The 12,150-nt window shown below is 37.9% G+C and overlaps 1 pseudogene; it reads left to right on the forward strand.

Annotated features, from left to right (window-relative positions):
• LOC105529414 overlaps window positions 1–12,150 on the forward strand; it is a 39,576-nt pseudogene that overhangs the window by 7,529 nt on the left and 19,897 nt on the right.

The following is a 12,150-nucleotide window of genomic DNA, read 5'->3' on the forward strand; positions in this document are numbered from 1 at the left end:
CTGCAGCCCTACTTGAGCCGCTGCAACTCCGTGCGCGTGGACAGCGGCTGCTGGATGCTCTATGAGCTGCCCAACTACTCGGGCCTCCAGTACCTCCTGCGCCGCGGCGACTATGCCGACCACCAGCAGTGGATGGGCCTCAGCGACTCGGTCCACTCCTGCCGCCTCATCCCCCATGTGAGTGCAGTCCCGCCGGGTCCCTTCGGTGACCTCGAGTCGCATCAGTGATCCACATGGATGATTCACACGACAGGCGATGGGATGGGATGGCAGCCTTCTTTTTTCTAGCTCTAACTATATTCTCTTTTCCTTTATTAACACCCGTAAGGTTTCCTCCCACTAAAAAAGTATGTGATGCAGTGCTTTTAACTGGACATTATTTTATTTCGCTAGTCAAATTCACCGCTACTGGGAGTAAGTGCTCAGAGTGTCTATGCCACAGGTGATGAATGAGCAACAGAGTTCCTTGCTCTCAGGTGGTCCTAAACTAGGTACCTGGCTATTTCTTGAAGAGTACCTAAGCTTGGTACTCTTCACCTATGAATTAGGACTACTAAGAGTACTTCCTTTCTAAGGTTGCAATGAGGGTAAAAGGAGGGCACCTGGTACAGGCCAATCCCCATCCCCGAGTATTAACTATTATTATGAACGTCAAGGGTCTCTGAAGTCCTGCCTTCTGACCGGGCAAACCAGTAACCAACAATGAAATTCCAATAGCTCCTGCAGGGCCCCCTGTTACCCAGATGAAGCCCCAGCAGGCTGGAATTTCACAGTTAGGGATTCCCTAAGGTTGACTGTGACAGAATCCTGGGAAAATGAACCATTTTTGTGAAGTCTGAAATCCCCTCACAGGGTTTAATAGCTTGATAGGGACCCAGTCTGGCATTAGGAGCCCAAAAACTCAGATTTCTAATTTCAAGTTCCAACTCTTCTAATTACAGACTGTAAGATCCAGTCTTTAGTTTTCCAGTAAAAGGGTAAAAGGCTTTAATGTTGCTCCACATGTTCCAGGGTGTTGTGAAGAACGAATGAAGCAACAACACGTCAGTCCTCTGCAAACACGGAATGCTGACCAGTGTAAAATACCTTATTAGCAGTTGTTCATGCCACAAGAGGAATTGCTTATGAGAATCCTTCCTAAAGAGGGTTTTAGTGATGGAAGAGGAAACATTGTGACAAGAGAAAGAAACAAGCAGATGAAGGAAAAACAAGTGCTCAAGAGAGAAAGGCAGGAATAGTTCAGGAGAAACAGCCTAACTTTCTATTTTTCTAAAGATTTTATACTCTTTGATGCTGTACAGGCCTCTTTCAAGATCTTGAACTTCCATTTTTGGTTATTACCTAAAACTGATTTGTAGGAGCACATGTTGGAGCTGAGAAGTGAAACCTAGTCTTTGTGACGGCTCTTGCTTTTCAGCATGTTAGAGCAGCAGGCTTAAAGCAGAAAGGCACAGACGAAGGGATTGCCCGGGCTGGACTGTCTTCCTGAATTGCCATCAATTTGTGCCTTGCTTGGGTAAAAGCAATTCAACCTACTCTCCCTCTAGCTTCTAATGTTATTGAGATTCAAAATAATACCTGTTGCCAGGGACACATTTATCTTTTTGTTTAAAAGTCTGATTATTTTGTATGTCCTCCAGGGAGAGCCCCAAACCACTACAAATCTATAAAGGAGAGAATGAAACAAATACATAAAATACTTGAAAGTGGTCCTGAGCAGGACCAGTGTGTCTGTTCATGTAGATTGTACCAACAGCCCTAGGGAGCATCATTCATACCAAATGAATGGGGAATGATGCCCACTTCAGCTTCACAGTAGACAACCTATCCAACTATACACAGCGCCCCTGGTATTAGCTATCTCTTTCTTTTAGTTTGGTCACCTTTGATAAACCGAAGATTTTTTAAAATCCATTCCCCAGGGGTCCCTGCTCACATGAGGTCAGGTTTTCTGACTTTCCCTCATCTGCTGTTTGCTGAATCCGCAGGCTAACTCCCACAGGCTCAGGATCTATGACCCAGAGGATTATAGGGGCCAGATGGTAGAGATCACTGAGGACTGCTCCTGTCTTCACGACCTCTGCGGGGCAAGTTACTTAGCATCTCTGACCATCAGTTTCCTAATATGTAAAAATGAGGGAAATAATACTCTTCCTCTCATAAGGTTGTGACGAAATTAAACCTTATTAATGAGGTTAAATGGATTACATGAGTTAACACTTTTAAATCACTTCCTATAGCCTTGCATATGCTGAAATCTAGGAAATTGCTCTGTAAGCTTGATTGTGAAACATCTGGTCCCCTCCTTGGTACTCTTTTCTTAGTAGAAACCCCTTTAGGCAATTGCATTAAGTAGGTTGGCTAAGTGAAATGGCATCAGAGGGATATAGGGATAGAGATAAATCTGTTAAGATAACCATGTCTGACACATCGGAGGTCTAAAAATATGTGACTGGCTGAATAGCTTTATTAATATTTATGTGTCCAGAGCACAAATAAAGAAACAAAGTGCCATCTTAATAAACAGCCTTAAGGAACTCTTCAAAACATAGTTCTCATTAAGGGAGCTGCAGAACACTTAGGCAGTGTGCCGTGGTAAAAACAAGCACACAGTACACTAGTAAAGGCAGAAGGTACATGACCAGGAAAATAAAATTCAATAATGAAAAACTCATCATTGGCTGTGAAGATTTGTCCTCAAACTTAAATAAATCTTTATGACATTTAGTTTATGAATCAGCATTTGATAATCATAACAATAAGAAAGAAAAAAGGAAATTTATGGGGACTAATTTCGTAATGGACTTCAATATCTCCGCATTAAGATAGAGTTCATCAAACGAAATCTATTTCGGTATTCTATCATACCAAAAGGTTTTCTTTAAGTCCAAATACTGAATTTTACATGCTTATATGTAATCAAGGAAAATCAAATTTCTTCTCAGCTTAAGAGTTTGCCGTAACTGTGCAAATGGCAACCTCTTCTTGAAATAAGTTTATGATGAATTAAATGGCCATGATTAAGATGGAACCACTAGAAACTATTTTCTACTTGAGTAAAAATATTAATCAGCTAGCAAATATGTTACTTCCGAAACTCCGAACATTAAACGGATAAAGTAGCTAAATTATTTAGGTCTAACATTTTGCTTACCTAACACATACGCGTGCTCCAAGATATTTGCAGATGCTCTAAGAGCATTTAGAACAGCTCTTCTAGCCACATGTAGCACTGAACACTAGAAATGGGCCTAGTCCAAATGAAAATGTGTTATAAATGTAAGATACTCACTAGATTGCAAAGACTTTGTTTGAAAAAGAGTGCACATATCTTCTTATTATCATAGAATTTAATGTTGAAATAAATTTTGGAATATATTAGGTAAAATTAAATATATTGTTAAAGTTAATTTTCCTTGTGCTTTTAAATTTTTTTTTTTTTTTTTAGGCGGAGTTTCACTCTTGTTGTCCAGGCTGGAGTGCAATGGCTCAATCTCTGCTCACTGCAATCTCCGCCTCCTGGGTTCAAGAGATTCTCCTGCCTCAGCCTCCCAAGTAGCTGGGATTACAGGCGCCTGCCACCACGTCTGGCTAATTTTTTGTATTCTTAGTAGAGATGGGGTTTTGCTGTATTGGCCAGGCTGGTCTCAAACTCCTGACCTCAGGTGATCCACCCGCCTCAGCCTCCCAAAGTGCTGGGATTACAGGCGTGAGCCACTGCACCCAGCCACTTTTAACTTTTTTAATGTAGCTGCCAGGAAACTGAAAATTATATTCATGACTCTCTATTTCTATTGGGTAGTGCTGACCAAGATACCTAGATGAGAAAAGAATACCTGGAATTTATATTCAGATACAGCTCAGCCTTCAGCATTTTGGTTCAAGATGTTTTATCTTAAAAATTAAGTTACATAAACTCCTGAAAATTAAAAGATAGTAGATAACATGGTTAAGTTTTATATAGTTATCTACCCTCCTAGGCGATGTTCAATTAAATTATAATTTTCACCTGTCACTGACTGAGGCTATGGGGAAGGAGTGAGGTCAAGCCTTGTCTTATGTGGTTGTTCCATTCACTACAACAAATTAAAATTTCAACAATATACATGGGTCTTCAGGCACCAGTCACTTCTTAGCGAATTCTACCGACTCTCCCTCTCCCTATCCATTGATGACCCTTCAATTATGAAATGTTTATTCTGGAGACAAACACGTTTGCTTCCCGGACTAAATTCTAAACTTCTACAAATAAGGACAATGTCTCAAACACACTGGTATCTTCTCAAGATGTAGCAGAGTGTGCCTGGCACAAAGCAATCCCAACGGTGTTGAATGAATGCACTCACAAAAGGAGGAATCATTCATGAATCAATGGTTCTGGAGGATTTAGGATAAGATAGTTTCATATAAAACATTAGATTCTGGAAAAAGAGTGCCTTGACCTAACTGAGGCAGGAAGGGGAAACCTAAATGCTTTCAGCGGCCAAGAAGGTAATGGGAATGTGAGGAGTTGCTGGTATATACTGGTAGGAAATGGTGGGGGGTTCTGTAACTAACTTGAGAGCACATGTTCTAACTAAAGGCATTGTGACTTAACAATTTTAAAACACATGAAAAATGTGATTTAGCTGAGCCTAAGGACTTCTCTTTTGCTATCTCTGAGCAGATAAAATTTCCCCCAAAAATGAACACCTCAGGCAAACAAAAACAAAAGCAAATAAACAAAACAACAAACAAGTAGGTTTATGAGGTTTTCATAAAAGACAATCATTGCGAATAGTCCTTTACATCCATCACAGCCTGGTGGCTATGGAATGTCCCTTACTATGGATGATTTCTCACATGTCCAGCTCATTATTCATAGAGATGTTATATCAGCACATTCTTCAAGGTGAAAGCAAAACATGTTTTACTAAGCGCTATAGGCAGGCAGGCAGGAAGTGGCTACTTATCAAAGAGTAGCTGGGCCACTATTCTGCCTCAATTACTTAGCTGGCCTTGTTCGCCTACAATTTACATCCACACCTGAGGGGAGAAGATACTTCAGATATCTTTTCTGTAAGCACCTTCTGTTTTGTCTCCATCCCATTCTCCTCCTAATCCTTCCTATTTATTCACTTTACCTTTTCAACTATTGAAGAGAGTCAGAAAAGATAGAATCCAGTTTGATAGACCCTGAAACTTGAAGAAGGCATATATGGTCTGATAGGATAAATTAACAAGAGAAGCCCCAGATGCTTCCTGACCTATCAGTGGCCCTGATGCATCCATAGGTCTTTATTAGGTCCAAAGAATGGATTTAAATATGAGGGAATGAGACAAAATCCTGCATGTCAGTTACAGAGGAATTAAAAGGGAGAGATTTGTCCTTCAAGATGCAAGCCCTGATATTTCACAGCAACATTTGAAAATATCAAATGGTTGAGAGAGAGTAGCTTTTCACTAAATTTGAAAACAAAACCTGGAGAACTGGGAAAATATGTGAACTGTGTATTACCAGGTCCAGCAGAAAATCTGAATACTGTATGTTGCTCTTAGTGAACAAAATGCTCATAGACCAAAGGCAAAGAAAAAGGCACCTCCAAAAGGGAACATTCTTTTTCTTGTTTCAATCAGGTGCTGGTTTTCAAAACTCAGTTGAAGTAGTTTCCTTAACAAGATGAGCCCTGTGGAAAGCTTCCAGGATGCTTGTTCTAAACATGCAATTATTTTTACCCTGACACACTGTAGCCATAGAGATATTTGTTACCAGGCTTAGTGTCTGAGGGAATTCTCCACAGTCAAGAACATTTGCAGTGACCTGGATGAGAATGGAGACTATTCTAAGTGAAGTTACTCAGGAATGGAAAACCAAACACTGTATGTTCTCACTGATATGTGGGAGCTAAGCTATGAGGACACGGAGGCATAAAAATAATACAATGGACTTTGGGGACTTCAGGGGAAGGGTGGGGGGGTATTGAGGGATAAAAGACTACAAATAGGGTGCAGTGTATATTGCTCGGATGATGGGTGCACCAAAATCTCACAAATCACCACTAAATAACTTACTCCACTAAAGAACTTACTCATGTAACCAAACACCACCTGTACCCCAATAACCTATGGAAAAGAAAAAAAAAGAAACCTAGAATTCTTAAATTTTGATAAGAGACTCTGAAATGATAAATTGTTTACAGCACTTGAGAGGTAAAAATGTTACTGGATTATAGCTACAGATTAGTTTCATGAAAAACCCTTTAGCCTGGTCAGAAGAGCTGAATGTCTTATTAATGAAATGGAATGAGACCACTGACATACTTGATTTATAAGAAATATACATGCATAGCTCAACCCTACAAATAATGTGCATTTCACACAAGAGGACTCTGTGTGATACATATATATTATGTTCAATCACAAGTTTATGTCAGATATTAGCCAAACAAATTAGAGAAAAAAGTGAAGAATGCAGAAAGCAGAATTTGTCTGCAGGATTACAGTTTATTTACTACCTTGTAGTTTATATGTCTATTTTGTGAAGACGAAAGCAGTGGAGCATTTTCTAAACTGCTTCCTCAGAAACTCAGACTGCACACTGCCCTTGGAACACCCAGTAGAAGAGAAAAGGATGTCACATGTTCGTCAGTCTATGTAAAAAGACATGCCTTCCCCATGTCCTTGTCTTTAATTGGGTTTATGTACTTTGCAGTTTTGCAAAATGATATTCTCAATTAGTAATAGCTTAGGTTCTATCTATATACCTACCTGATAGTCCAAGTTGTTGCATGGTATGGTAAAGTGAGAATGGTCTTTGTAGTCAGAAGCATCTGTCTTTGGCTTCTTGCTTCTTGGTGCACAGACATGCAAGTATGGGCATACAACCAAACCTCTCAATGTCTTGCTTTCTCTGTGGATATAATTGGGAGGGTTAGGTATTGCATGTATTTGCCTGGTACAGAGACAGGTAAAGACTGGGCATTAAATAACTGTGGGTGTCTTTTATTTTTCTCACTAAAATTGTTTGCCCTATTTACCTGGTGATTCATGGTAGAACACTTTACTATGCATGGAGGAAACCAAGACCAAGGAAATTGCAGACAAGCTGGAATCCTATTTCACTATGCTTGGAAAGTGTAATCTCTCTAAACTTCCTATTATCTTTAGGGGTTATTATCTTAACATCTATCTGTAGATGTTAACATCTAAGATGATAACATCTAAAGATGATAGGAAGATAAATAACAAGATAATAACAAGGAAGATAAATAACAAGATAATAAATAAGATATTTAGTGTTAACTAAATATCTTTAGATGTTAAGCTAATTTGAGGTTGAGTTTCTATTACATGTAGCCAAAAGCATTGAAACTGACATAGATAAAGTCTGATTCTATGTCCAGCTTCTGAGAGTGATCGCATGAGCTTAATCCAATTACATTTTTTCAAACCTCAGATACCAGGTGGTTCAGGTTTGGTCACATGATTGGGTCTGACTCATCATCGCTGAAGAGCTTCAAATCTATATATTGAAATTTTTAGGTAACTGAACTTCCTTTTGAGTTCCCACTTGATATAAATGAAGATGCACATAGCTCTGGAGTCTACACTAAACCAATGATTCCCCTTTTCCTCATGCCATTCTGGGTTGAACTTTCTGTTCCTTGTAACTAAAAGCTTATTACATGAGATTTGTCTCTAAAAAAAATACTAGTTTGATTGTATTTCTGGTTTAATTTTAAATTTTTTGTGTCTGTAATCAACATTCTAATGACTCTAGTTATAGGCAAAATGATTTTCAGGATTTGAAAAGGCCAGAAACCCACCCATTAAAAAAATAACAAATCTACAACCAGGAAATTAAACTAATGTGAAGAAAGTCCCTCTTAAAGTTTACAGTCCATGGAGAATCTGTCTTAGAGTCCCTTTCTTACAAAATTAATGCATAGAGAGTAGCAGATTGGTCAGCTGCCTACCGAGTTTTCCAAGAGACCAGGAGACAAGCTACAGAAGTAAGAGATTATCTTAATCACAGCTACCATCATGTGTTTTTACTTGTCTCAGGGCCAGAAATATACAGTTCATATTAAACATTAGAAAACTAACCAAAGTTACTGCCGGCAAAACTTTTATTTGTATAGTATTATGACTCATATTTTAAACAAATAATTAAACACTAAAATTTGTGTGGGTTTTTTTCAAAGTAATTGTGCTAGGAGGTTATTTGCATTTTTACTGAGATGCTTTTATTGTTAAATAAAAAAAAGTTTTTTATTATTCTCTTTTTAAAACTCCCTAAAGCATTTGACATATTCTTTTCATAATTTATCCATGATGGTAAATTTCCTATGGAATGTAAAACTGGCTTTTTCATCAAAACTAATGATTGGGGGATTAATTAGGTGAGTTGTCAAATTGAGCCTTGGTTTTTAATAAAAAAAAAGGTAAGCTATGAAAAAACTATGTATGCAAGTCAATTTTGAATATTTTTTTTCTTTTGAGTGGGACTATGAAGAATACCTGCTACCATCTTCAAAAAATGGGAAAAAATGTTCAACAAACCAACAAAAATTTCCCTAGAAGAATGCTAACACAGTATGAGAAATACATTCTCTCGGTTATGAAAGCTTTTTCTTCTTTTATAATGCTATGTGAATATTTCTGAGAGGGTGGAGGAGTAACTTGATAAATGAATACTTGATTAAAAGTAACCTGGTGAAGAACATGGGAACTGGAAGAGATAATATGAGACAGGTGACTGTTAAAAGGGAGAGGCTGTATCTAACCCATTCCTCCACCCCCCAACAATATGAATCTAATCTAAAGTCTTGTCTAGGCCTTACCTACAGTGTAGAAGAATGGATACTACATGATACCACCACACAACAAAAGGCTCTAGCAGGTAATGGGGAGAGATGCAGCCCTAGGTCACTGTAAATGATGGAAATTACTGTAACTTTCATTAACTCAAAAATTCATTCTATTCTTTACCTTCTTTCATCTAGAAAGACTTTATGACTTCCTTTTTGTTGGTTAAGACAATTGTACCTTTACAATTGGATATACCACATATAGCCTTAGGCTTTATTCCCAGAGAGACTGATCATTTTCTATGGCATGAAAAGATTAAAAAGTAAATTTTTTGGTAGATAAAAATTTGTAAGTTGTTGGTGAATACAATTGTACCTTTACAATTTGATATACCACATGTAGCCTTAGACTTTATTCCCAGAGACACTGATCATTTTCTATGACATGAAAAGATTAAAAAGTAAATTTTCTGGTAGATAAAAATTTGTTAGCACCATTTTCACATTTTTCCTGTATTTATTTCCCCAAAGATTTGTTATTCCTGTTTCTGAAAGAAATTGGGATGACATAGAGATTAAAATATATGGAAAAAGAGGCATTTACATAGACAATAAACCAAATCGCATTTGAAACTAACAAAATGCCCTGTAGTTGAAAAATTTAAAGCTCTTTGGGGCAGTAAATTAATCACCACCAAGTTCTCTGGCATCTGCAGAAAATGATGCATAGCTTTCATTTTCTGACAATGTAAAGTGGGTTCATTCATCTCTGGAAAAGAACTTTGCTTAGTCTGAATCCCCAGCTTAAATTTACCATGGAGACCTTTTTTACAAATCAAGGAACTTGTGCTCTAGAATGGATAGCCAGGAGAGGGCTTGCTGGGAACAAGTGGATACTTTGTATAATCAGGTAAAATCAGCCCTGTGCCAGGAGTTACAGGACTTGGAAGCTTGGGAAAAAGCAGAGTTAACTGTCACAACTCAAAAATAAAATGGCAAATAACTGAATTTAAATCTGAACGGATATTTCTCCAAATAAGATACACAAATGGCCAATAAAGACATTACAAAATGCTCAACATCATTCACCATTAGGGAAATGCAAACCCAAAATGTCATGTGATACCACTTCACACCTACCAGAATGCCTATAGTTAAAAAAAAAAAGAGAGAGAGATAGATAATAACAAGTGTTGGAGAGAATGTGCTGAGGGTATAAAATGGTACAGCCACTTTGAAAAACAGTCTGGCAGTTCCTCACATATTTAAACAAATTTACACATTATCTAGAAATTCCACTGCTGGGTATTTGCCCAAGAAAAATTAACACATATATTCACACAAAAGCTTGCAAACCAATGTTCACAGGGGCATTATTCATAATAGCTGAAGGTGGAAACAACCCAAATGTATGACAACTGATGGATGAAGAGACAATAAATATTAATAGAATGGAATATTATTCAATGATAAAAAGAAGTAGGTACATGCTAAAGCATGTGTGAACTTTGAAAACATTATGCCATGTAAAATAAGTCAATCACAGGGGACTATATATTATATTACTCTGTCAGAGGCATTTGAACCAGAGCAACTTCATCTTGAATAGGGGCTGGGTAAAATGAAGCCGAGACCTACTGGTCTGCATTTCTAAACATTTAAGGCATTCTAAGTCACAGGATGAGACAGGAGGTTGGTACAAGATACAGGTCATAAAGACCTCGCTGATAAAACAGGTTGCAGTAAGGAAGTTGGCCAAATCCCACCAAAACCAAGATGGCGATGAGAGTGACCGCTGGTCGTCCTCACTGCTTCACTCCCACCAGCACCATGACAGTTTACAAATGCCCTGGCAACATCAGGAAGTTACCCTATACGATCTAAAAAGGGGAGGCATGAATAATCCACCCCTTGTTTAACATATAATCAAGAAATAACCATAAAAAAATGGGCAACCAGCAGCTCTCAGGGCTGCCCTATGGAGTAGCCATTCTTTTATTCCTTTACTTTCTTAACAAGCTTGCTTTCACTTTACACTATGAACTCTCCCTGAATTTTTTCTTGCATGAGAACTCTCTCTTTGGGTCTGGATGGGCACTCCTTTCCTGTAACAATTCTAATATGAAATGTCCAAAAGGCAAATCTATAGCGACAGAACATAGACTGTAGTTACCTAGGGGTAGGGTGTACGGAGAGACTGTGTAATATGTGTGTTATATCTTGACAAGGCTATTAAACAAAAACACAGAGGAAGGCTTTGGGATCTATGGCTCACAGCTCTATAAATAAAATAATTTTAAAATTTTCCAAATCAATTTTTTTCTTTTCTTACTAGTAATTTTCCTTAATTTCATGCTCGACAATAGATTCTTATATTTGATTCTTTAGCAGTGAAGTTGTTTAAAAAAATGATTTTTCTGAACAAATGGATGTGCAGAATTTCTACCAAGTCCTACACAGTCAGTAACAGACATGCAAACAGAAGCCTGGTTTTCTAATTTTTAACCTAGAACTTGATCTCTTAGCAACCTAAAGCAGTGGAATTGGTAATAAAAAGCAAGGAAATGTAGTAGTAGCGATGCGCTATTAGGATATTTTAAAAGTATTAAATTTTATCCCAAATTGCTGGAAAATGCAGTATAAACGTGTCAGAGTTCATTCAATTCAGAGTTAAATGGAATCATTTCTCACCTCAAATTGTAATTTTAAAAAGGCTTCTTTCTGGTTCTTCATTGCAAAAGTGATTTCTTAGGGAGAAGACACAATCTGTTGGTTGAATCCATTTTTTTCCCTAACCTTGTGTGGCAGGCCAGGTTTCACACAGGCCTCCATAACAACTGTCTCAGTACTGACTAAGTAGTTAAGTTAAATATTAAAAGCTGAAAGAGCCAGTGCCCTTATGCAAAGGCTGGAATGTAACAAAAGCCTACCAAGCATTTTGCCTAGGCCTTTCCTGGGCCTTAAAGCATGACAAAATAATGAATTAACTCTTAACAGGACCCATCTGGGAGTAAACAAGTTTTATTAGGGATCTGAAGAAACTCCCCAGACCTCCGTAATTTAGCAGGAGACAAGAGAAAGGTAATCACTCCAGCACCTGAACCCATTTAGATTAAGTAAATTTACTGAGGCTCCAGAGGAAGGTCTTCAGGACTCAGATCTTAGTTATAGATTTTTTTTTTTTAATTTTTTCCCTTTTTTATTATTATTATACTTTAAGTTCTACAGTACATGTGCATAATGTGCATGTTTGTTACATATGTATACTTGTGCCATGTTGGTGTGCTGCACCCATCAACTCATCAGCACCCATCAACCAGTCATTTACATCAGGTATAACTCCCAATGCAATCCCTCCCCC

Source organism: Mandrillus leucophaeus, unplaced genomic scaffold, assembly GCF_000951045.1.
Source record: "Mandrillus leucophaeus isolate KB7577 unplaced genomic scaffold, Mleu.le_1.0 Scaffold763, whole genome shotgun sequence".
NCBI lineage: Eukaryota > Metazoa > Chordata > Mammalia > Primates > Cercopithecidae > Mandrillus > Mandrillus leucophaeus.